Source organism: Bos taurus, chromosome X (assembly GCF_002263795.3).
Source record: "Bos taurus isolate L1 Dominette 01449 registration number 42190680 breed Hereford chromosome X, ARS-UCD2.0, whole genome shotgun sequence".
NCBI lineage: Eukaryota > Metazoa > Chordata > Mammalia > Artiodactyla > Bovidae > Bos > Bos taurus.
In genome coordinates this window covers 37,719,417-37,743,556 of record NC_037357.1, presented here as the reverse complement: position 1 = coordinate 37,743,556, position 24,140 = coordinate 37,719,417, and the positions used below count along the sequence as shown (strand labels likewise).

Genomic DNA, 24,140 nt, shown 5'->3' with positions numbered 1-24,140 from the left:
TGCCATCCAGCCATCTCATCCTCTGTCGTCCCCTTCTCCTCTTGCCCCCAATCCCTCCCAGCATCAGAGTCTTTTCCAATGAGTCAACTCTTTGCATGAGGTGGCCAAAGTACTGGAGTTTCAGCTTTAGCGTCATTCTACTATACAAAATGTAATAAAATATCCTTGTAAGCTAGGAGTGGGGAAGCACTTCCTAAATATTGTTTTAAGCCCATAACAGACTAATATCAAGAATATACCAATGTTTTTAATAATTTGTTGATCATCAAGAAGATAACTGCAATTCCAAGTTGTGGAAATGTGAAAAGAATACAAACAGGCTAGTTATAGAAGAGGAAACCCTCAAAGGTTGCAGGATATGGTAGGAGTGGAGATGGGTGCTGAATGCCTGGGAGCAGAGTGGCATGACTGAATCCAGTGAAGCCTGGACATCCCTGAACTCCAGCATTCATGCCCTGGGAAACTGTGACCAGTCCCCTCAGTGGGGGCTTCTAAGGGTGTCCTCACAGTGTCATCTGTGGAGGTGGGAATCAGAGCCACATAGAGGTACCACTGACTCTCCTTCTGCCCTATGTCTGACCTTCAGGTAGGTCTGGTTAATTCATGAGCTTCCTCTTGTGAGATGGATGACAACAGAAATCAACATGCTAGACCCTTGCTCGGTATGTTCTTTGGGCTTTCCTCGCACATGTCTGACCAGAGGGTCCACACCTACTCTACATACCCATGTGAGTCTGTTTCTGCCCTGACATGGTTTTTCTCCAGGGATGATGGTGAAAACCTATTAATATCTGTTAAACCTACAACTAAAACCATAACAACGTCTGCTTATGGCTCTCCCTTTCTAGCACCCACAGGGGAGCCTGGGACAGAGAGCTCATTTAGTCATCTGTAAGTGACTACAAGGCTTTACTTCCCACTTGGCTTTTGAACAGGATCCCCAGTCCAGCTCCCAACTGCCTTTACTCAGAGAAGCTGGCCTGCTCTCCTCTCATCACATTGACTTTATTTATATATTTTTGCCTGTGCTTAGTGTTTGTTGATAAACATGGGCTTTCCCTAGTTGTGGCCAGTGGCATCTACACTCTATAGTTGTTGAGCACAGGCTTCTCATCATGGTGGCTTCTCTGAATGAAGAACATGGGATCTAGAGGACAGGCCTAGTAGTTGTGGGGCATAAGCTCAGTTGCTCTGTGGTGTGTTTGATCTTCCCGGACAAGGCATCAAACCATGACCCTTGTATTGACAGGTGGATTTCAGTCCACTGAACCCTCAGGGAAGTCCTCCTCATGATTTATCTCACTCTGTCCTGAACTGTAACCACTTCTCTAACCTCCGCTTTCTCCTGGATTACAGGGAGGGAGGAGGGAGGGGGGTTCAGGATGGGGAACACGTGTATACCTGTGGCGGATTCATGTTGATGTATGGCAAAACCAATACAATATTGTAAAGTAATTAACTTCCAATTAAAATAAATAAATTTATATTTTAAAAAATATGTGTATATGGGCTCAATGGTGTCTGACTCTTTGTGACCCATGGACTCTAGCCCACAAGGCTCCTCTCAGCACGGAATTTTCCAGGCAAGAATACTGGAGTGGCTTTCCATTTCCTTCTCCAGGGGATCTTCCCCACCCAGGGACTGAACCTGTGTCTATTGCCTCTGTTGCGTTGGCAGGCAGACTCTTTACCACTAGCGTCACCTGTCTTTTGAAAGTCCTAATGAAAGTGTGTGGCTTTACAAATTGGACCACCTAAATCATTTCCTCTACAAGGAGTTCACTGACAGCATCCACTCACGCCTGCTGTAAGAGGACTCTCCTGCAAGGGGGTGGGGCTCAGGGGCCAGATTGAAGTACAACCCTTGATGCAGTCACCTCCCATGGCACCAGTGATCCCTCACAGATGCACCCCACACCCAGGAAGCGCTGCCCCAGCCCCGTTGTCTCTCCTGGCTGTACCCTGCCTGTTGACTTGACCCCCCTTTCAGACACTGAAGTAGACCAGCACCCAGCAGGCCAGCAGAAATAGGGTCACCTCCTAGTTGAGGGTCCCTGGCACCTCCAGCCCTCCAGAGAGCCTCAAGTCTGTTCTTGGAGAGGGAAAGCCCATGAGCATTGTGCAAGCAGAGGGCAAGAGACTGGGAAGTATCCAGGGGCACATGGCCCTTCCCTCAGCCATTGAGTCTAGCCAGTTCCTCCCGTGCTTCTGAAGGGCCCAGGGCATGCCCACAGCCTGGAGTCCCTGCAGTCTGTGTGCTTGGACCCCCAGGCGGCCCCGTCCCATACCATCCCCAGTGGGCCCAACAGCAGTCCCCGCTTCCCTCCCCAGGCAGGCAGGCACAGGCCGCTCTGCATCCCTGGTCTCAGGACTCCAGGGCCAGGCCCCGGTACACACCCATGTATGTACCTTTCTGCCAGCTAACTGCTGAAGATGGCAGCCAGCTCCGAATTTCCATCATCTCCTGTCTCAAGCAGATTTTTCTGTTGCTTGGGATCAACCAACCAATTACAGGGTACTTTGTGCCACTGATTATCCCTAAGCCTAGGCCAAGAAAGAGCACCTAAGATTAACCTAGGCAGTGCATCCTTCCCCAGGGCATTGATTCCTACACTGGTTGCTGAATATTATGGGGGCCTAATTGTTTGCTTATATTGGCCTTTGGGCACTCTTAGCCCTGTTGTTTTCCTCTGGCTGGAGGAGGAGGGTGTTTCAATATTTCTTATAGCAAAAAATAAAGCTGAACTATAATTCTGTGTCGAATATATTTGCAAATACTGCACCTCCACAGTTTGCTGCCTCTGTCCTTGGTTTCAAGGGAAGGTTCTGGGTTTCACATACTCCAGTAGTACAGTGTAATTGAAAACAATTTAAGAAATGTAAGAAAATTAAAACGTATTATGTCTTGTTATTCAGCGTTAACTGCTATCAGTATTTTGAAACATTTTCTTAGTTTTAAAGTGGCATTTATACATAACAATAATTAATTTTTGCAAGGTCAAGATTAACTTTTTCATGAATTATTTTCACTTAAGATATAAGCTTTTTTTCTAAAATTTCTTCAAAACAAGTACTTGGATGCATAAAAGAAGTTCTATAAGTGTTAAACACTTAATATTTCCATTTTTCCCTATTAATGACTCAGTGCAATTCTTCTGTATAAGCCTCTGTCTGACTGGTTATGTCCTCAAGATAGACTGCAAAGGGTAGAAAAACTGAGTTAAAAATTCACTTTTCTACTGATTTTTTTACAGTCTATTCTTCTACAGTAGGTAGTTGCTACTCAAAATTGTGCCCTCCCACCAGAATTCTAGTTTGCCCACCACCTTTTACCAGTAGGTCTACGTCCTCCCAAAGTAAAAAACTTAGCTTGCAGAAGATCAAACAACTCAGAAACACTAGAACTGTAACTTTACAGCCTACTGATCTTGTTTCAGATCAAAGTAGAAAAGTTTAGGGACAATTAGTTAAGTCTTTGGGGGACAATTAAGCTCCCTCCAATGTTTAGTGTTTCCTGCTACCTCACCAAATTTGCTAATAGTTTTACTAATTCTGTGAGCTACATCATATTTTCTACATATATGATCAGGTTATACCCTGGAGAAGGGAAATGCTACCCACTCCAGTATTCTGGCCTGAAGAATTACATGGACTGAATAGTACATGGGGACATAAAGAACTGTATGAAAAGGCAAAAAGATAGGACACTGAAAGATGAAATCCCCAGGTGGGTAGGTGCCCAATATGCTACTGGAGATCAGTGGAGAAATAACTCCAGAAAGAATGAAGGGACGGAGCCAAAGCAAAACCAACACCCAGTGGTGAGTGCGACTGGTGACGGAAACAAGGTCCGATGCTGTAAAGAGCAATATTGCACAGGAACCTGGAATGTTAAGTCCATGAATCAAGGCAAACTGGAAGTGGTCAAACAGGAGATGACACGTGTGAACGTTGACATTCTAGGAATCAGCAAACTAAAATGGACTGGAATGGGTGAATTTAACTCAGATGAGCCTTATACCTACTACTGTGAGCAGGAATCCCTTAGAAGAAATGGAGTAGCCCTCATAGTCAAGAATAGTCTGAAATGCAGGACTTGGATGCAATCTCAAAAAGGATAGAATTATTTCTGTTCATTTCCAAGGCAAATCATTCAGTATCACGGCAATCCAAGTCTATGCCCAGACCAGTAATGCTAAAGAAGCTGAAGTTGAATGATTCTATGAAGACCTACAAGAACTTTTAGAACTAACACCCAAAAAAGATGTCATTTTCATTAAAGAGGATTGGAATGCAAAAGTAGGAAGTCAAGAAAGACCTGGGTTAACAGGCAAATTTGGACTTGGAGTACAGAATGAAGCAGAGCAAAGGGTAATAGAGTTTTGCCAAGAGAACGTGCTTGTCATTGCAAGCACTCTCTTCCAACAAAATAAGAGAAGACTCTACACATGGACATCACCAGATGGCCAACACCAAAATCATATTGATTACATTCTTTGCAGCCAAAGATGGAGAAGCTCTATACAGTTAGCAAAAACAAGACTGGGAGCTGACTGTGGCTCAGATCATGAACTCCTTATTGACAAATTGAGATGTAAATTGAAGAAAGTGTGGAAAACCACTAGACCATTTGGGTATGACCTAACTCAAATCCCTTATGATTATACAGTGGAAGTGAGAAATAGATTTAAAGGACTAGATCTGATAGACCGAGTGCTTTATGAACTGTTGGACGGAGGTTCATGCTATTGTACAGGATACAGGAATCAAAACCATTCCCAAGAAAAAGAAATAGAAAAGAAAGCAAAATGGCTGTCTGAGGAGGACCTACAAATAGCTGTGAAAAGAAGAGAAGTGAAAATCAAGGGAGAAAAGGAAAGATATACCCATCTGAATGCAGAGTTCCAAAGAATAGCAAGGAGAGATAACAAAGCTTTCCTCAGTGATCAGTGCAGAGAAATAGAGGAAAATAATAGAAAGGGAAAGACTAGAGATCACTTAAAGAAAATTAGAGATACCAAGGGAAGATTTCATGCAAAGATGCACACAATAAAGGACAGAAATGGTATGGACCTAACAGAAGCAGACGGAGAAGGCAACAGCACACCACCCTGGAAAATCCTATGGACAGAGGAGCCTGGTAGGCTGTAGTCCATGGGGTCGCTCAGAGTCGGACATGACTGAGCAACTTCACTTTCACTTTTCACTTTCATGCACTGGAGAAGGAAAGGGAAACCCACTCCAGTGTTCTTGCCTGGATAATCCCAGGGACAGGGGAGCCTGGTGGGCTGCCGTCCATGGAGTCGCACAGAGTCAGACATGACTAAAGTGACTTAGCAGCAACAGCAACAGAAGCAGAAGATGTTAAGAAGAGGTGGCAAGGATGGGAGGAGCTAAGATGGCGGAGGAGTAGGACGGGGAGAACACTTTCTCCCCCACAAATTCATCAAAAGAACATTTAAACGCCGAGTAAATTCCACAAAACAACTTCTGAATGCCAGCAGAGGACATCAGGCACCCAGAAAAGCAACCCAAGTCTTCGAAAGGAGATTTTTAATTTATGCTTTTTGGTATTTGTTATCAATTTTGTACCTATATTTTCTTTATAATTTTTGCGACTTTGTTTGTTTGTGTTTGTTTTTTCTCTCTTTCTTTTTCTTCTTCTTTTTTTTAACATTGTATTTTTGAAATTCCTAACTCTACTCTAGATGTTTAACTTTTTCTTTTTGGTATTTGTTATCAACCTTGTACCTATATTTTCTATATAATTTTTGCAACTTTGTTTGTTTTTATTTGTTTTTTTTCTCTCTTTCTTTTCCTTCTTCTTTTCTTTAACATTGTATTTTTGAAATTCCAAACTCTACTCTAGATTTTTAATTTTTGCTTTTATGTATTTGTTACCAATTTTGTACCTTTAAGAACCCAGTCTTCAGTACCCATTTTTCACTAGGCAGCAAGATTACTGGCTTGACTGCTCTCTCTCCCTTTGGACTCTCCTTTTTCTCCACCAGGTCGCCTGTGTCTCCTCCCTAACCCCTCTCTACTCTACCCAACTCTGTGAATTTCTGTGTGTTCCAGATGGTGGAGAACACTTAGAGAACTGATTACTGGCTGGATCTGTCTCCCTCCTTTTCATTTCCCCCTTTTATCCTCCTGGCCACCTCTGTCTCCTTCCTCCTTCTTCACTTCTCTGTATAACTCTGTGAACATCTCTGAGCGGTCCAGTTGTGGAGTGCACATAAGGAAGTGATTATTGGCTAGCCCACTCTCTCCTCTATTGATTCCACCTCATCTCATTCGGGTCACCTCTAACTCCTTCCTTCCTCTTCTCTTCTCCATGTAACACTGTGAACCTCTCTGGGTGGCCCTCAGAGTGGAGAAACTTTTCATCTTTAATGTAGATGTTTCATCAATGGTGCTGTATAGAAAGAGAAGTTTTGAAACTACTGTAAAAATAAGACCAATAACTGGAAGCAGGAGGCTTAAGTCCAAACCCTGACTCCAGGGAACTCCTGACTCCAAGGAACATTAATTGACAGGAGCTCATCAAACACCTCCATACATACACTGAAACCAAGCACCACACAAGGGCCAACAAGTTTCAGGGCAAGACATACCAAGCAAATTCTCCAGCAACACAGGAACACAGCCCTGAGCTCCAAGATACAGGCTGCCCAAAGTCACCCCAAAACCATAGACATCTCATAACTCACTACTGGACACTTCATTGCACCCCAGAGAGAAGAAATACAGCTCCACCCACCAGAACACTGACACAAGCTTCCCTAACCAAGAAACCTTGACAAGCCACCTGTACAAACCCACACACAGCGAGGAAATGCCACAATAAAGAAAACTCCACAAACTGCCAGAATACAGAAAAGACACCCCAAACTCAGCAATTTAAACAAGATGAAGAGACAGAGGAATACCCAGCAGATAAAGAAACAGGATAAATGCCCACCAAACCAAACAAAAGAGGAAGAGATAGGGAATCTACCTGATAAAGAATTCCAAATAATGATAGTGAAATTGATCCAAAATCTTGAAATCAAAATGGAATCACAGATAAACAGCCTGGAGACAAGGATTGAGAAGATGCAAGAAAGGTTTAACAAGGACCTAGAAGAAATAAAAAAGAGTCAATATATAATGAATAATGCAATAAGTGAAATCAAAAACACTCTGGAGGCAACAAATAGTAGAATAACAGAGGCAGAAGATAGGATTAGTGAATTAGAAGATAGAATGGTAGAAATAAATGAATCAGAGACGAAAAAAGAAAAACGAATTAAAAGAAATGAGGACAATCTCAGAGACCTCCAGGACAATATTAAACGCTACAACATTCGAATCATAGGGGTCCCAGAAGAAGAAGACAAAAAGAAAGACCATGAGAAAATACTTGAGGAGATAATAGTTGAAAACTTCCCTAAAATGGGGAAGGAAATAATCACTCAGTCCAAGAAACCCAGAGAGTCCCAAACAGGATAAACCCAAGGCGAAACACCCCAAGGCACATATTAATCAAATTAACAAAAATCAAACACAAAGAACAAATATTAAAAGCAGCAAGGGAAAAACAACAAATAACACACAAGGGAATTCCCATAAGGATAACAGCTGATCTTTCAACAGAAACTCTTCAAGCCAGGAGGGAATGGCAAGACATACTTAAAGCGATGAAAGAAAATAACCTACAGCCCAGATTATTGTACCCAGCAAGGATCTCATTCAAATATGAAGGAGAAATCAAAAGCTTTTCAGACAAGCAAAAGCTGAGAGAATTCAGCACCACCAAACCAGCTCTCCAACAAATACTAAAAGATATTCTCTAGACAGGAAACACAAAAATGATGTATAAATTCGAACCCAAAACAATAAAGTAAATGGCAAAGGGATCATACTTATCAATAATTACCTTAAACATAAATGGGTTGAATGCCCCAACCAAAAGACAAAGACTGGCTGAATGGATACAAAAACAAGACCCCTACATATGCTGTCTACAAGAGACCCACCTCAAAACAGGGGACACATACAGACTGAAAGTGAAGGGCTGGAAAAAGATTTTCCATGCAAATAGGGACCAAAAGAAATTAGGAGTAGCAATACTCATATAGATATAATAGACTTTAAAACAAAGGCTGTGAAAAGAGACAAAGACCATCACTACATAATGATCAAAGGATCAATCCAAGAAGAAGATATAACAATTATAAATATATATATATATATATATATATATATATGCACCCAACACGGGAGCACCGCAATATGTAAGACAAATGCTAACAAGTATGAAAGGAGAAATTAACAATAACACAGTAATAGTGGGAGACTTTAATACCCCACTCCCACCTACGGATAGATAAACTAAACAGAAAATTAACAAGGAAACACAAACTTTAAACAATACAATAGACCAGTTAGACCTAATTAATATCTATAGGACATTTCATCCCAAAACAATGAATTTCACTTTTTTCTCAAGCGCACATGGAACCTTCTCCAGGATAGATCACATCCTGGGCCATAAATCTAGCCTTGGTAAATTCAAAAACATTGAAATCTTTCCAAGCATCTTTTCTGACCACAATGCAGTAAAATTAGATCTCAATTACAGGAGAAAAACTATTTAAAATTCCAACATATGGAGGCTGAACAACACGCTGCTGAATAACCAACAAATCACAGAAGAAATCAAAAAAGAAATAAAAATTTGCATATAAACGAATGAAAATGAGAACACAACAACCCAAAACCTGTGGGACACTGTAAAAGAAGTCCTAAGGGGAAAGTTCATAGCAATACAGGCATATTGTATGCCTGTATTCTCAAGAAACAAGAAAAAAGTCAAATAAATAACCTAACTCTACACCTAAAGCAACTAGAAAAGGAAGAAATGAAGAACCCCAGGGTTAGTAGAAGGAAAGAAATCTTAAAAATTAGGGCAGAAAAAAATGCAAAAAAAAAAAAAGAGAGAGACCATAGCAAAAATCAACAAAGCCAAAAGCTGGTTCTTTGAAAGGATAAATAAAATGGACAGACCATTAGCCAGACTCATCAAGAAACAAAGGGAGAAAAATCAAATCAATAAAATTAGAAATGAAAATGGAGAGATCACCACAGACAACACAGAAATACGAAGGATCATAAGAGACGACTATCAAAAATTATATGCCAATAAAATGGACAACGTGGAAGAAATGGACAAATTCTTAGAAAAGTACAACTTTCCAAAACTGGACCAGGAAGAAATAGAAAATCTTAACAGACCCATCACAAGCACGGAAATTGAAACTGTAATCAAAAATCTTCCAGCAAACAAAAGCCCAGGTCCAGACGGCTTCACAGCTGAATTCTACTAAAAATTTAGAGAAGAGCTAACACCCATCGTACTCAAACTCTTCCAGAAAATTGCAGAGGAAGGTAAACTTCCAAACTCATTCTATGAGGCCACCATCACCCTAATACCAAAACCTGACAAAGATCCCACAAAAAAAAGAAAACTACAGGCCCATATCACTGATGAACATAGATGCAAAAATCCTTAACAAAATTTTAGCAATCAGAATCCAACAACACATGTGGCGGATTCATTTTGATATTTGGCAAAACTAATACAATTATGTAAAGTTTAAAAATAAAATAAAATTTAAAAAAAAAAAAAAAAGATCATACACCATCACCAAGTGGGCTTTATCCCAGGGATGCAAGGATTCTTCAATATCTGCAAATCAATCACTGTAATACACCACATTAACAAATTGAAAAATAAAAACCATATGATTATCTCAATAGATACGGAGAAAACCTTTGACAAAATTCAACATCCATTTATGATAAAAACTCTCCAGAAAGCAGGAATAGAAGGAACATACCACAACATATAAAAGCTATATATGACAAACCCACAGCAAACATTATCCTCAATGGTGAAAAATTGAAAGCATTTCCTCTAAAGTCAGGAACAAGACAAGGGTGCCCACTTTCACCATTACTATTCAACATAGTTTTGGAAGTTTTGGCCATAGCAATCAGAGCAGAAAAAGAAATAAAAGGAATCCAAATTGGAAAAGAAGAAGTAAAACTCTCACTGTTTGCAGATGACATGATCCTCTACATCGAAAACCCTAAAGACTCCACCAGAAAATTACTAGAACTAATCAGTGATTATAGTAAAGTTGCAGGATATAAAATCAACACACAGAAATCCCTTGCATTCCTATACACTAATAATGAGAAAACAGAAAGAGAAATTAAGGAAACAATTCCATTCACCATTGCAACAGAAAGAATAAAATACTTAGGAATATATCTACCTAAAGAAACTAAAGACCTATATATAGAAAACTATAAAACACTGGGGAAAGAAATCAAAGAGGACACTAATAGATGGAGAAATATACCATGTTCATGGATTGGAAAATCAATATAGTGAAAATGAGTATACTACCCAAAGCAATTTATAGATTCAATGCAATCCCTATCAAGCTACCAACGGTATTCTTCACAGAGCTAGAACAAATAATTTCACAATTTGTATGGAAAGACAAAAAACCTCGAATAGCCAAAGGTATCTGGAGAAAGAAGAATGGGACTGGAGGAATCAACCTGCCTAACTTCAGGCTCTACTACAAAGCCACAGTCATCAAGACAGTATGGTACTGGCACAAAGACAGAAATATAGATCAATGGAACAAAATAGAAAGCCCAGAGATAAATCCATGCACATATGGACACCTTATCTTTGACAAAGGAGGCAAGAATATACAATGGATTAAAGATAATCTCTTTAACAAGTGGTGCTGGGAAAACTGGTCAACCACTTGTAAAAGAATGAAACTAGAGCACTTTCTAACACCATACACAAAAATAAACTCAAAATGGATTAAAGATCTAAATGTAAGACCAGAAACTATAACACTCCTAGAGGAGAACATAGGCAAAACACTCTCCAACATACATCACAGCAGGATCCTCTATGACCCACCTCCCAGAATATTGGAAATAAAAGCAAAAATAAACAAATGGGACCTAATTAAATTTAAAAGCTTCTGCACAACAAAGGAAACTATAAGCAAGGTGAAAAGACAGCCTTCAGAATGGGATAAAATAATAGCAAATGAAGCAACGGACAAACAACTAATCTCAAAAATATACAAGCAACTCCTACAGCTCAATTCCAAAAAAATAAATGACCCAATCAAAAAATGGGCCAAAGAACTAAATAGACATTTCTCCAAAGAAGACATACAGATGGCTAACAAACACATGAAAAGATGCTCAACATCATTCATTATCAGAGAAATGCAAATCAAAACCACTATGAGGTACCATTTCACGCCAGTCAGAATGGTTGCCATCCAAAAGTCTACAAGCAATAAATGCTGGAGAGGGTGTGGAGAAAAGGGAACCCTCTTACACTGTTGGTGGGAATGCAAACTAGTACAGCCACTATGGAGAACAGTGTGGAGATTCCTTAAAAAACTGGAAATAGAACTGCCTTATGATCCAGCAATCCCACTACTGGGCATACACACTGAGGAAACCAGAAGGGAAAGAGACACGTGTACCCCAGTGTTCATCATAGCACTGTTTATAATAGCCAGGACATGGAAGCAACCTAGATGTCCATCAGCAGATGAATGGATAAGAAAGCTGTGGTACATATACACAATGGAGTATTACTCAGCCATTAAAAAGAATACATTTGAATCAGTTCTAATGAGGTGGATGAAACTGGAGCCTATTATACACAGTGAAGTAAGCCAGAAAGAAAAACACCAATACAGTATACTAATGCATATATATGGAATTTAGAAAGATGGTAACAATAACCCTGTATATGAGACAGCAAAAAGACACTGATGTATAGAACAGTCTTTTGGACTCTGTGGGAGAGGGAGAGGGTGGGATGATTTGGGAGAATGGCATTGAAATATGTATAATATCATATATGGAACGAGTCGCCAGCCCAGGTTCGATGCACAATACTGGATGCTTGGGGCTGGTGCACTGGGACGACCCAGAGGGATGGTATGGGGAGGGAGGAGGGAGGAGGGTTCAGAATGGGGAACACATGTATACCTGTGGCAGATTCATTTCGATATATGGCAAAACCAATACAATATTGTAAAGTTTAAAAATAAAATAAAATTTTAAAAAATTAAATTAAATTAAAAAAAATTTTTAAAAAAGAGGTGGCAAGAATACACAGAAGAACTGTACAAAAAAGATCTTCACAACCAAGATAATAATGATGGTGTGATCACCCACCTAGAGCCAGACAACCTGGAACGTGAAGTCAAGTGGACCTTAGAAAGCATCACTACAAACAAAGATAGTGGAGGTGATGGAATTCCAGTTGAGCTATTTCAAATCCTGAAAGATGATGCTGAGAAAGTGCTGCACATAATATGCCAGCAAATTTGGAAAACTCAGCAGTGCCCACAGGACCGTAAAAGGTCAATTTTCATTCCAATCCCAAAGAAAGGCAATGCCAAAGAATGCTCAAACTACCACACAATTGCACTCATCTCACACTCTAGTAAAGTAATGCTCAAAATTCTCTAAGCCAGGCTTCAGCAATACGTGAACCGTGAACTTCCAAATGTTCAAGCTGGTTTTTACAAAAGGCAGAGGAACCAGAGATCAAATTGCCAACATCCACTGGATCATCAAAAAAGCAAGAGAATTCCAGAAAAACACCTATTTCTGCCTTATTGACTATGCCAAAGCCTTTGACTGTGTGGATCACAATAAATGGTGGACAATTCTGAAAGAGATGGGAATATCAGACCATCTGACCTACCTCTTGAGAAATCTGTATGCAGGTCAGGAAGCAACAATTAGAACTGGACATGAAACAACAGACTGGTTCCAAATAGGGAAAGAAGTACGTTAAGGCTGTATATTGTCACCCTGCTTATTTAACTTATAAGCAGATTACATCATGAGAAATGCTGGGCTGGAAGAAGCACAAGCTGGAATCAAGATTTCCAGGAGAAATATCAATAACCTCAGATATGCAGATGACACCACCCTTATGGCAGAAAGTGAAGAAGAACTAAAGAGCCTCTTAATGAAAGTGAAAACGGAGAGCGAAAAAGTTGGCTTGAAGCTCAACATTCAGAAAAGTAAGACCATGGCATGCGGTCCCATCACTTCATGGCAAATAAATTGGGAAACAGTGGAAACTGGCTGACTTTATTTTTTTGGGCCCCAAATTCCTGCAGATGGTGACTTCAGTCATGATATTAAAGGACGCTTACTCCTTGGAAGGAAATTTACGACCAACCTAGACAGCATATTAAAAAGCAGAGACATTAGTTTCCCACCAAAGTCCGTCTAGTCAAGGCTATGTTTTTTTCCAGTAGTCATGTATGGATGTTAGAATTGGACTATAAAGAAAGCTGAGCACTGAAGAATTGATGCTTTTGAACTGTGTTGTTGGAGAAGACTCTTGAGAGTCCTTTGGACTGCAAGGAGATCCAATCAGTCCATCCTCAAGGAAATCAGTCCTGAGTACTTATTGGAAGGACTGGTTCTGAAGCTGAAACTCCAATAGTTTGGCCACCTGATGCGAAGATCTGACTCATTTGAAAAGACCCTGATGCTGGCAAAGTTTGAGGGCAGGAGGAGAAGGGATGACAGAGAATGAGATGGTTGGATGGCATCACCAACTCAACAGACATGAGTTTGGGTAAACTCCAGGAGTTGTTGATGGACAGGGAAGCCTGGCCTGCTGCAGTCCAAGGGGTTACAAAGAGTTGGACACGAATGAGTGACTGAACTGAACTGAACTGAACTGAACAAGTTATCTGTAGATAAGGTATGCTCACTCAGTTGTATTCAATTCTGTGCAACCTCATGGATTACAGCCTTCCAGGCTCCTCTGTCCATGGAATTTTCCTGGTAAGAATACTCTAGTGGATTGCCATTTTTTCCTCCAGGGGATCTACCTGACCTAGGGATCGAGCATTCATTCCCTGAATTGGCAGGTGGATTCTTTACCACTGTGCCACCTGGGAAGTGGCACAGTGTTAAAATTGAAAGAAAGTAAATGTGCATCTTCACTGAGAAAAGATTTAGCAAATTGGAGTAAGCCTGTGCTTTGGTGGTTCAGGGGTAAAGAACCCACCTGCCAATGAAGAAAACTCAGGTTCCATCCCTGATTCTGGAAGATCCCCTAAAGTAGGCAATGGCTACCCATTCCAGTATTCTTGCCTGGAAAATCCCATGGACAGGATTCTGGTGGGCTACAATCCATAGGGTTGTGGTGTAGAACACAACTGAGCAACTAAATAACAAAACAATAAAAGAAATCAGAACCAGTTGAGAATCTATGTGAGGATATGACACATTCCTGTTCTTAAGAGTATGTTCCCACCATGTGATTGTGGGTATTACTTTTGACATTTTAAAAATTTGACTGTGTGGGTCTTAGTTGCAGTGTGCAGGATCTTCAGTGAGGCATGTGGGCTCTTATTTAATAGTTTCAGCACGTGGCATCTAGTTGGCTCACCAGGAATTGAACCTGGGCCCCCTGCATTGGGAGTGTGGAGTCTTAACCACTGGACAACCAGGGAAGTCCCTGACATAAGTATTTTCTTTATTTGGGAAAATAATAGTCTGCACTATTAATGGGCTTCCCACGTGGCACAATGGTAAAGAATCCGCCTGCTAATGCAGGAGATGAAAGAGGGGCAGGTTCTGTCCCTGGGTTGAGAAGATCTCTTGGGAAAGGAAATGGCAACCTGCTCCAGTATTCGTGCCTGGAAAATTCCATGGACAGAGGAGTCTGCTGGGCTACAGTCTATGGGGTTGCAAAGAGTTGAACATGACTGAGTGACTGAGCATGAACACACTGTTAGATTAAGAAATAATCTTTCCCAGTCTTGTTCCTTTAAACATCGAAATTGATTTTGGATTTGATGAAAAGTCTATACCACTGTCGAGGGCATGTATGGATTTTGTAACCCAGTATCCATTTTCCTTCTCTTGGTACTGGTATGCTGTCACTCTTAAAAATTGCCCCTTTCCTTTTCTCTAGGCCGTTGTGATTGTGATAGAGCTGACTTCACATTTGATTCCAGGGGTGGGCATGTAGCTCAGGCCTGGCCATTGAAGGACTGCTTTCCTCCTGCTATGGTGATATCATCCAACCAGTGACACTTTGTTTCTCTAGGGGAGGCAGGCTGGCAACGGACAGAGGTGGAGTTGGAGCAAGAAGGCAAATCACAGGGAACAAAATGCTGGGTCCAGCCATGCCTGAGAAGACAGAAACTATCTCTGTACCTTGTAGTTATACAGACCCAGAAATTCTCCCTTTGGCTTAAAAACCAATGTGTTTTGTTCCACTTATTTTTCACTTGCAATAGCAAGCCTTGACTATTAGTGAATTGAAGGATCATAATTGTCTTTCTTACTTAACTAGTGTGGTCTGAAGACTTGGCCCTTCTTTATTACTTCAAGGAAGAAACAGGCCTATTTTCTTATTAAGGGGTTGGCTGCTTGCACATCAACTCATATCATGGTTGAAAAGGAGACAAATAAGTCAAAGGAGAGGAGGGACATGGCAAGGGGCAGCTGGAGGAAGGGGACAATGAAGAGGACCATCCTTTTCCAGACAGGGCACCCAGAATTGACCCAAAAGTGGGCCATGTAATGGATACAGCAAAGCCTGTGCCATCCACAGTTCTTTTAAGAGCTGTATAATATTCCTCACAATGTGTGATCCATAGTTATTTTTGCCAGTCTCTTGTAATTAGGCCTTTAGGCTGTTTGCAATTTTTCAGTATTATAAACAATGCTGAAATGGACATCCAGGTACATTTGTTTTTGTGTAACATATTATCTGGACAAGGAAATGGCAAACCATGCCAGTATTTTTGCCTGAGAAATCCCAAGGACAGAGGAGCCTGGTGGGCTACAGTCCATGAAGCTATAAGAGTCAGACATGGCTGAGTTACCAAACCACTACCACCAACACATTATGTACAATAATTCTGATTTAATAAGGATTGTTGAGTGAAAAAGTAATCTCTTTTTAAAATGTTCTATACATATTACCAAATATGTTTTATACATATCGCCATGCCCTCCAAAAACATTGCATTGATTTGACTACAACAAATTGGGTATGAAAGTGTCCATTTTTGTACTACCTACCCTGAATTTGTCAGCTTGTTGTTTAGTCGCTAAACTATGCCCAACTCTTTTGCAACCCTATGGACTGTAGCCCACCAGGCTCCTCTGTCTGTGTCCGTGGAGTTTTCCAGGCCAGAATAATGGAGTGAGTTGCCATTTCCTTTTTTAGAGGATCTTCCCGAACCAGGGATCAAACTCACATCTACTGCTTGGCAGGCAGATTCTTTATTTTACCACTGAGCCACCTGGGAAGCCCATTTGTCAGCTTAGCATGGCATAATAAAATAATAATAAAATACCCCAGACTAGGTTGTTTAAGGGCTTTCCTGGTACCTCAGCTGGTAAAGAATCCACTGGCAATGCAGGAGACCCCAGTTCCATTCCTGGGTTGGGAAGATTCCCTTGAGAAGGGATAGGCTACCTACTCCAGTATTCTTGGGCTTCCCTGGTGGCTCAGATGGTAAAGAATCCGCCTGAAATGCAGGGGACCTGGGTTCCATCCCTGGGTTGGAGAGATCCCCTGAAGGAGGGCATGGGAACCCACTTCAATATTCTTGCCTGCAGAATACCTGTGGACAGAGGAACCTGGCAGATTACAGTCCATGGGGTCGCAAAGAGTCGGACAGGATTGTGAGAGTAACCACAGCACGTTAGGAACAATGTTTGTGAATAAATTTGCCAATTTAGATGAAAATAACAAATTCCTTGAATGACACAAATTCCCAAAACTAACTCAAGAAGAAATTGGGAAACCTTAATATCCCTATATCTATCAAATATATGGAACAGAAAACTCCAGGCCCATGTGACTTAACTAGTGAAATATTTAAATTTAACTAATGAAATATTTTGGAGAAAGCGATGGCACCCCACTCCAGTACTCTTGCCTAGAATATCCCATGGACGGAGGAGCCTGGTAGGCTGCAGTCCATGGGGTTGCGAAGAGTCGGACACTACTGAGCGACTTCAGTTTCACTTTTCACTTTCATGCATTGGAGAAGGGAATGGCAACCCACTCCAGTGTTCTTGCCTGGAGAATCCCAGGGACTAGGGAGCCTGGTGGGCTGCCATCTATGGGGTCGCACAGAGTCGGACATGACTGAAGCGACTTAGCAGCAATGAAATATTTAAAGGAGGAATATCACCAATCCTACACAAATTCTGTCAGAAAGTAGAGGAGGGGAAACACTTCTCAAACCATTTATGAGGCCAATCTTACAAAATACCAAAACCATATGAAGATATTGCAAGAAAAGAAAACCATCGACCAATATCCTTCATTAAGTTAAGCACAAAAAATGAAATGTTAGCAAATTCAATCCAGCAATATATAAAGCATTATGACCAAATGAGATCTATCCCAATAATGAAAGATTGGTTATGGATTAAACAACCAGTGTTACCCATCATATTAAGAAAACACAGGAGAAAAACTATATGATTATTTCAATAGATGCCAAAAAAGCATTTGACAATATTCAACAACGACTATGATAAAAACTGTCGGAAAACTAGGACTACAAACAGACTTTCTTAATCTGATCAAGGTAAACTACAAAACTCCTACAGCTAACATGATAATGCAGGAAAATCTAATCCCTCCACTGGGGGTGGGGGAAGGCTGCTGGCCTGGGATTTGGAGGGCCACCTAGAGGTCTATCCAGCCAGGGGGTGGGCGTCAAGTGGCTGGACTGAAGTGCCTGCCCCCTCCTCGGGCAGTGGCCCTGATCCAGTCACCTACTGTGGCACCTGGCATATGCACCCCACGCCCAAGCAGTGCTGCCCCAGCCCCGTGGTCACCCCCCGCTATACCTTGTTTGTTTACTTGACCCCCTCCCATACACAAAATTAGACCAGCACTCAGCAGGCCAGCAAACACAGGGTCACCTCCCAGTTGAGGGCCCCTGGCACCTCCAGCCACAAGACTTTATTCCTGGGGAGGGAAAGCCCATGAGAGTTGTGCCAGCAGAAGGCCAAGAGACTGGGGGTGTCTTGGGGGACACTGCCCTTCCTGTAGCCCTTTAATCCAGCCAGTACTACCACTGCTTCTGGGGGGCCTGATTTAAGTCCCCAGCCTAGAGTCCCTGCAGTCTGTGTGCCTGGAGCCCCAGGCATCCCAGCCCCATGCCATCCCCAGTGAGTGCAACAGCAGTCCCTGCTTCCCTACCCAGGTGGGCAGGCACAGCCCTCTTTGCATCCCTAGTCTCAGGACTCCAGAGTTGGGTCGACCCACTCCAATGTGAAGCCACCTGTGCAAGCACACACACACAGATACCCATGTGCATTCATCTGACCTCTGCTCTCTCTTTCATGCACACACACGCCCATGTACATGCACCTGACCACACATTCCCTACTGCACTCACATGCATGCCCATGTGCAAGCACGTGAGCATGTGCTCACTCTGCCTCTCTCTCAGACACACACAGACAGGCCTATGTACATGTACCTGTGAATGTGCTCTCTCACACACACACACATGCCTATGTGCATACACCTGTGCACACGCTCTCTCTCTTAAACACACACGCATGCACACACCTATGCACATGCAGCTGTGCAGGCACTCTCTCACACACACACACGCCCATGAGAGGCACCTGTGCACAGGCACTCTCTCTTGGCACACACACAGACATGCATGCTCACACACCCATGTGCATGCATCTGACCACACGCTTCTCCTACCCACCTATACATGCCCATGTGCAAACACCTACACAAATAGACACGTGCACACACCTATGTGCATGAATGTGTGCACGTGCTCTCTCTCACAAACACACCCATTCACACGCCCATGTGCATGCACCTGCCCAAGTGTTCACGCACACAGATGCACTTACACACACGTGACCTATATATGTGGGACACCAGAGGGAGAGACTGGCCCTGACCCAGGGGTGCCCGACTCCCTTCCAGAAGTCAATGACAAGGACCCGCACTCAGCAGGATGGTCACCTGTGAGCGATGTCAGATTGGCAGCAGTGCAGTCTTGAAAGTGCACAGGGACCGGGGCTCACTTGGGGTTTGCAGGCTTGGACTGGAAACACTCACGTGCCCTGAGGAGTGGGGCAGTCTGAGCATGCGCACTGAGGAACTGCCCCCCACACCAAAGGGTGGAGCGCCACCCAGAGGCCTCATGGCTGAGCCATTTACCAGGTTTCTATGTCCGAGGCAGGGCTGATTTAGAGGGACCAGACCACGTGGGTGTGTGTCTGCCCATGCGCATTGGGGCTACATGGTTCGTGAACGAGTGAAACGTCAGCAGGGTGCCCATTGTTGGTGGGAACCAATCGTGAGGCAGGACCAAGGTGCGTGTGCGCAGCCGCTCTCCCGATGCTGAGCTGCAGATCTGACTACAGGGCTGGTATCTCTAGGGACGGTTCAGTCTTTCCCACCGCGGAGGGAGGGGAGAGCGGTTCAAGATGGAGTCTGAGGCACACAGTGGAGGAGTCACAAGGGCAGCCAATGAAGAAGCAGGTGCTGTGGCCTTTGCAGCGGGCACAGCATATGGCGGCCATGGTGATTCTGGGTGGTGCTGGTGGCCGGGATGGCCCTCGTGACCTAGCTGGCCCTGGTGATGCCGTCAGTCCTGGAGTCCCTAGTGACTCTGGTGACCTGGCCAATTTCAGAGGCCCCAGCACTGTAGGAGAGTCAGGTGGCACAACCAGTACCATTCCACAGATCCCGGGGGCACCCCAAGCACCAGGGCCTGGTGGAGACACTGCACCCAGAGCCGGAGTTCTGAGTAACCCGAGCCCTCCAGTCGCATCCTATTCCAGGAGCCCCAGTGGGGCCTGGTGGCCACGGGGGTAGGAGTGTGGGCTAGGGGTGGTTTGGAGGGTTGCAGGTGGTCGGGACTAAACTGTAGGAGAAGGGTACTCTGGGGGGTTGCAGGGTATGGGTCAGGGGTGGTCTGGCTGCCAGGGGAAGGTAGCGAAGAAAAGCAACCTGAAGGGATCCAGAGGGTCAGGCAGTGATATCCAGGGTGTCCAGTGGGGGCCTTGTTGGAGAAGGCAGGTCTCCGTGAGCAGGGAGCCTGACATACAGGCTAAATGACTAGTGTGGATGATGGTGAGGAAAAGCAATCTGAAGGGATCCAGAGGGCTGGGCAGTGATATCCAGGGTGTCCTCAGGGTATAGGCTGGGAAGTCCGGACAGCCTAGGCAGCGTCCTTGTGGGAGAAGGCGGGTCTCACTGTGCAGGGAGCCTGACGTACAGGCAAAATGAGAAATGCAGATGGTGCCTTAGCCATATCTCCACCAGCAGCCTCACCGTGACTTTTCTCATTGCTCGCAGAGGCAGAGATTGTCCGCCTCTTCCTGTCTCGAAGTACTCTACTGCGAGGGCAGATTCGGAAGGAGCTCAATGTTAATGGACACTTGTTGGTTCTGTCAGTTCTAAAGGGGGCCGGGGTGGGGGAGAGGTGGTGGATGGTGACCAGTTTCAGCTCAGGAAGAGCCATAATGGAGGGTTAAGCCTAGAGGAAAAATGTGGTGCTCTGGGCTTGTTGGTATGCGGGGACAGAGGGAGGACATACTCCTCATCTTCCTTCTTGGTGGGAACTTGAATTTCATTTTCCCTCCCTTTTAACCAATTGACTGCTGAAGACCTTGGCCTGCTCCAGAGGTCCATCAGCTTTTGTCTGGGGCAGCTTTCCCTGGTGATCTGGACCTTGAAGCATGTGGTGCCCCCCCTTTTTGCTAAGTCTCAGCACAGAAGAAGGGCTTAAGGCTCGCCTATGTGCCCTAGCTTCAAGTGTCCTTCCCCAGGGCATTGCTTTCTGCAGTAGTTTAATCAGGCTCCACGTTGTGCCTGTGGTGTTGCTTGGGGGCTCAGGGTTCACATAGCTTGTTTGGTGATTGTTAACTGCAGAAAATAAAACTGAGCTACTTTGCTGTCTCTGACTTTACTTTTACCTTCTGCACTTCCTCATACTGCATATGTCTTCTGGTCGGAGGGGAGGTTCTGAAATCCAGATATTCAAGGAGGACAACATAAGTGAAGACAATGTAAGAACTGGGAGAATAAGAAAGTTGTGTACTGCCATTCAGTATTGATTTTGGAATATTTTCTCACATTTGTAGTTCTATATAAACTACCAGAATGTTGTTGTTGTTCAGTCTCTTAAGTTGTGTTCAGTCAACTCATTGAGACCCCATAGACTGTAGCACACCAGGCTCTGTGTCCCCACTATCTCCTGGAATTTGCTCATATTCATGTCCATTGAGTTGGTGGAGCTATCTAACCATCTCATCTTCTGTGGTCCCCTTCTCCTTTTGCCTTCAATCTTTTGCAGCACTGGGTCTTTTCCAGTGAGTCAGCTTTTCACATCTGCTGGCCAAAATGTTGATGCTTCGGCTTCAGCATCAGTCCTTCCAATGAATATTCAGGACCGATTTCCTTTAGAATGGACTGGTTTGATGTCCTTGCAGTCCAAGGCACTCTCAAGAGTATCCTTGCATCCTGAAACCTTGCTAAACTCACTAATAATTAATTGTAATAGCTCTTTTGTAGATCCCATTGAACTTCCTACTTAGACAATCATTTTGTCTGTAAATAAATGCACATTTATTTCTTCCTTTCCAATTGATCCATTTTAACTGAGTTCTATTAAAATGAAATCTCCAACACTTTGGTGACCTGATACAAAGAGCCAGCTCATTGGCAAAGACCCTGATGCTGGGGCAGATTGAAGGCAGGAGGAGAAGGGGACCACAGAAGATGAGATGGTTGGATGGCATGACAACTCAATGGACATGAGTTTGAGCAAGTTCTGGGACTTGGTGAAGGACGGGGAAGCCTGGCCTGCTGCAGTCCATGGGGTTGCAAATAGACATGACTGAGCATCTGAATGACATCAACACACTGATTTCTGTTATAATGCATTGGATTTTCCTGCTTCTTAGCTTCCTGGTAATTTTAGATTGGATGAGAAGCAATATCCAATTTCCTTTGCATGCTTGATATTTTTCTATTCTTAAACTTATTTTGGGGCTTTATTCTGGAATCCTGTTAAGTTGCTTGGAATCAGTTTGTTTCTTTTGGGTCTTACTTTTTAAGATTGTCTCTGCAGGATCAGCAGAGAACTTCATGTAGGATGAACTTAATTAACTGAAATCTTTAATGTCTGAGAAGGCTATAGCTGGAAACAGGGACTCTTTTTTAAAGTTTCGTTTGTGAAAATTCTTTATTTTTGGCTGTGCTGCCTCTTGTTTACTGTGTGCAGGTTTTCTGTACTTGAAGGCAGTGATGGCTACTCTCTAATTCTTGTTCTCAGGCTTCTCATTGCAGAGGCTTCTCTTGTCCAGAAGCAGGGACTCTAGATAGTGGTGAGCTCAGTTGTTTTGGCACACGAGCTTAGTTGCCCTGGGCGTATGGGATCTTCCAAGCCCAGGGATCGAACCCATGTGCCCTGGATTGGCAGGCAGACTCTTTACCACTGGACCAACCAGGGAAGCCAAAACAAGGACCCTTATACAGTATCAGAGTGGTAGTAAAATCTATCTGGACATTTGATTAGCACTTTCTATTAAATTTTAAGGTGTACATATCCGTTGACCCACTTTTGGGATCTATCATAGGAAAATTGTTGTATATGTGCACAAAACAGAATTGACCACAGTATTAACACAGTGTGACCGCATCTTAACTAATCACATCTGCAAAACCCTATTTCCAAATCAAGTCACATCCACAGGCTCCAGGGGTTAGGCCTTCAACATCTTTTTCGGGGGGACACAATCCAACCCACAGCCACCCTCCACCACCTCCCACTTCACTGTGAGCACAAGCCCTCAGCATGGGCCCTGAGGCCTCCACATCCAGTCCCTGCCAGCTCTCAGCCCCCTGTCCTGCTGCTCTCCTCTTCACCCACTCTGCTCCAACCACACTGGTCTCCTCACGCTCCCAAACCTCCCTCAAGTCCTCACTCAGTCTCTGTTTCACAACGAAGCTGACCCTGACCACCTGGTTAAAAATGGAAAACCTCTCTTCCAAGCACTCCCTCTCTTTTTCTTGCTGCACTTCCTACCAGAGTTCTCACCATCTTCCCATAGGTTACATAGTGTAGTTGTTTTTTGTTTCTTTTGTTTTCACACTTTTTAAAATTTTATTTTTTTTCTTAAACGATAATTGCTTTATATAATGCTTTTGTTTTCTATTGAACCTCAACATGAATCAGCCATATGTATACATATATCCCCTCCCTTTGGAACTTCCCTCCCATCTCCCTCCACATCCCACCCCTCTAGGTTGATACAGAGCCCCTGTCTGAGTTTCCTGAGCCATACAGCAAATTCCCATTGGCTATCTATTTTACATACAGTAATGTAAGTTGCCATGTTACTCTTTCCATACATCTCACCCTCTCCTCTCCTCTCTCCATGTCCACAACTCTATTCTCTATATCCATTTCTCCATTGCTGCCCTGGAAGTAAACTCTTCAGTACCATTTTTCTAGATTCCGTATATATACATTTGAATATGATATTTCTCTTTCTTTTTATGACTTACTTCACTCTGTATAATAGGTTCTAGGTTCATCCACCAAATTAGAAGACTCAAAGGCATTCCTTTTAACGACTGGGTAATATTCCATTGTGTATATTTACCACAATTTCGTTATCCATTCATCTGTTGATGGACATCTAGGTTCCTTCCACGTTCTAGCTATTGTAAATGGTGCTGCAATGAATAATGGGGTACATGTGTCTTTTTCAATTTTTGTTTCTTCAGGGTATATGCCTAGGAGTGGGATTTCTGGGTCACATGATGGTTTTAGTCCCAGTTTTAAAAGAAATCTCCATACCATCTTCCACAGTAGCTGTATCATTTCACATTCCCACCAACAGTGCAAGAGCATTCTGTTTTCTCCACACCCTCTTCAGCATTTATTGTCTGTAAACTTTTTGATGATGGCCATTCTGACTGGTGTGAGGTGATATCTCATTGTAGTGTTGATTTGCATTTCTCTGATGCT

General features: G+C 43.1%; 1 pseudogene; it reads right to left on the bottom strand.

The window, feature by feature from the left end:
• The window catches only part of LOC782844 (protein PRRC2B-like), a 59,758-nt pseudogene extending 40,078 nt beyond the window's left edge, over window positions 1–19,680 (bottom strand).
• Window positions 19,681–24,140: the final 4,460 nt, after the last annotated feature.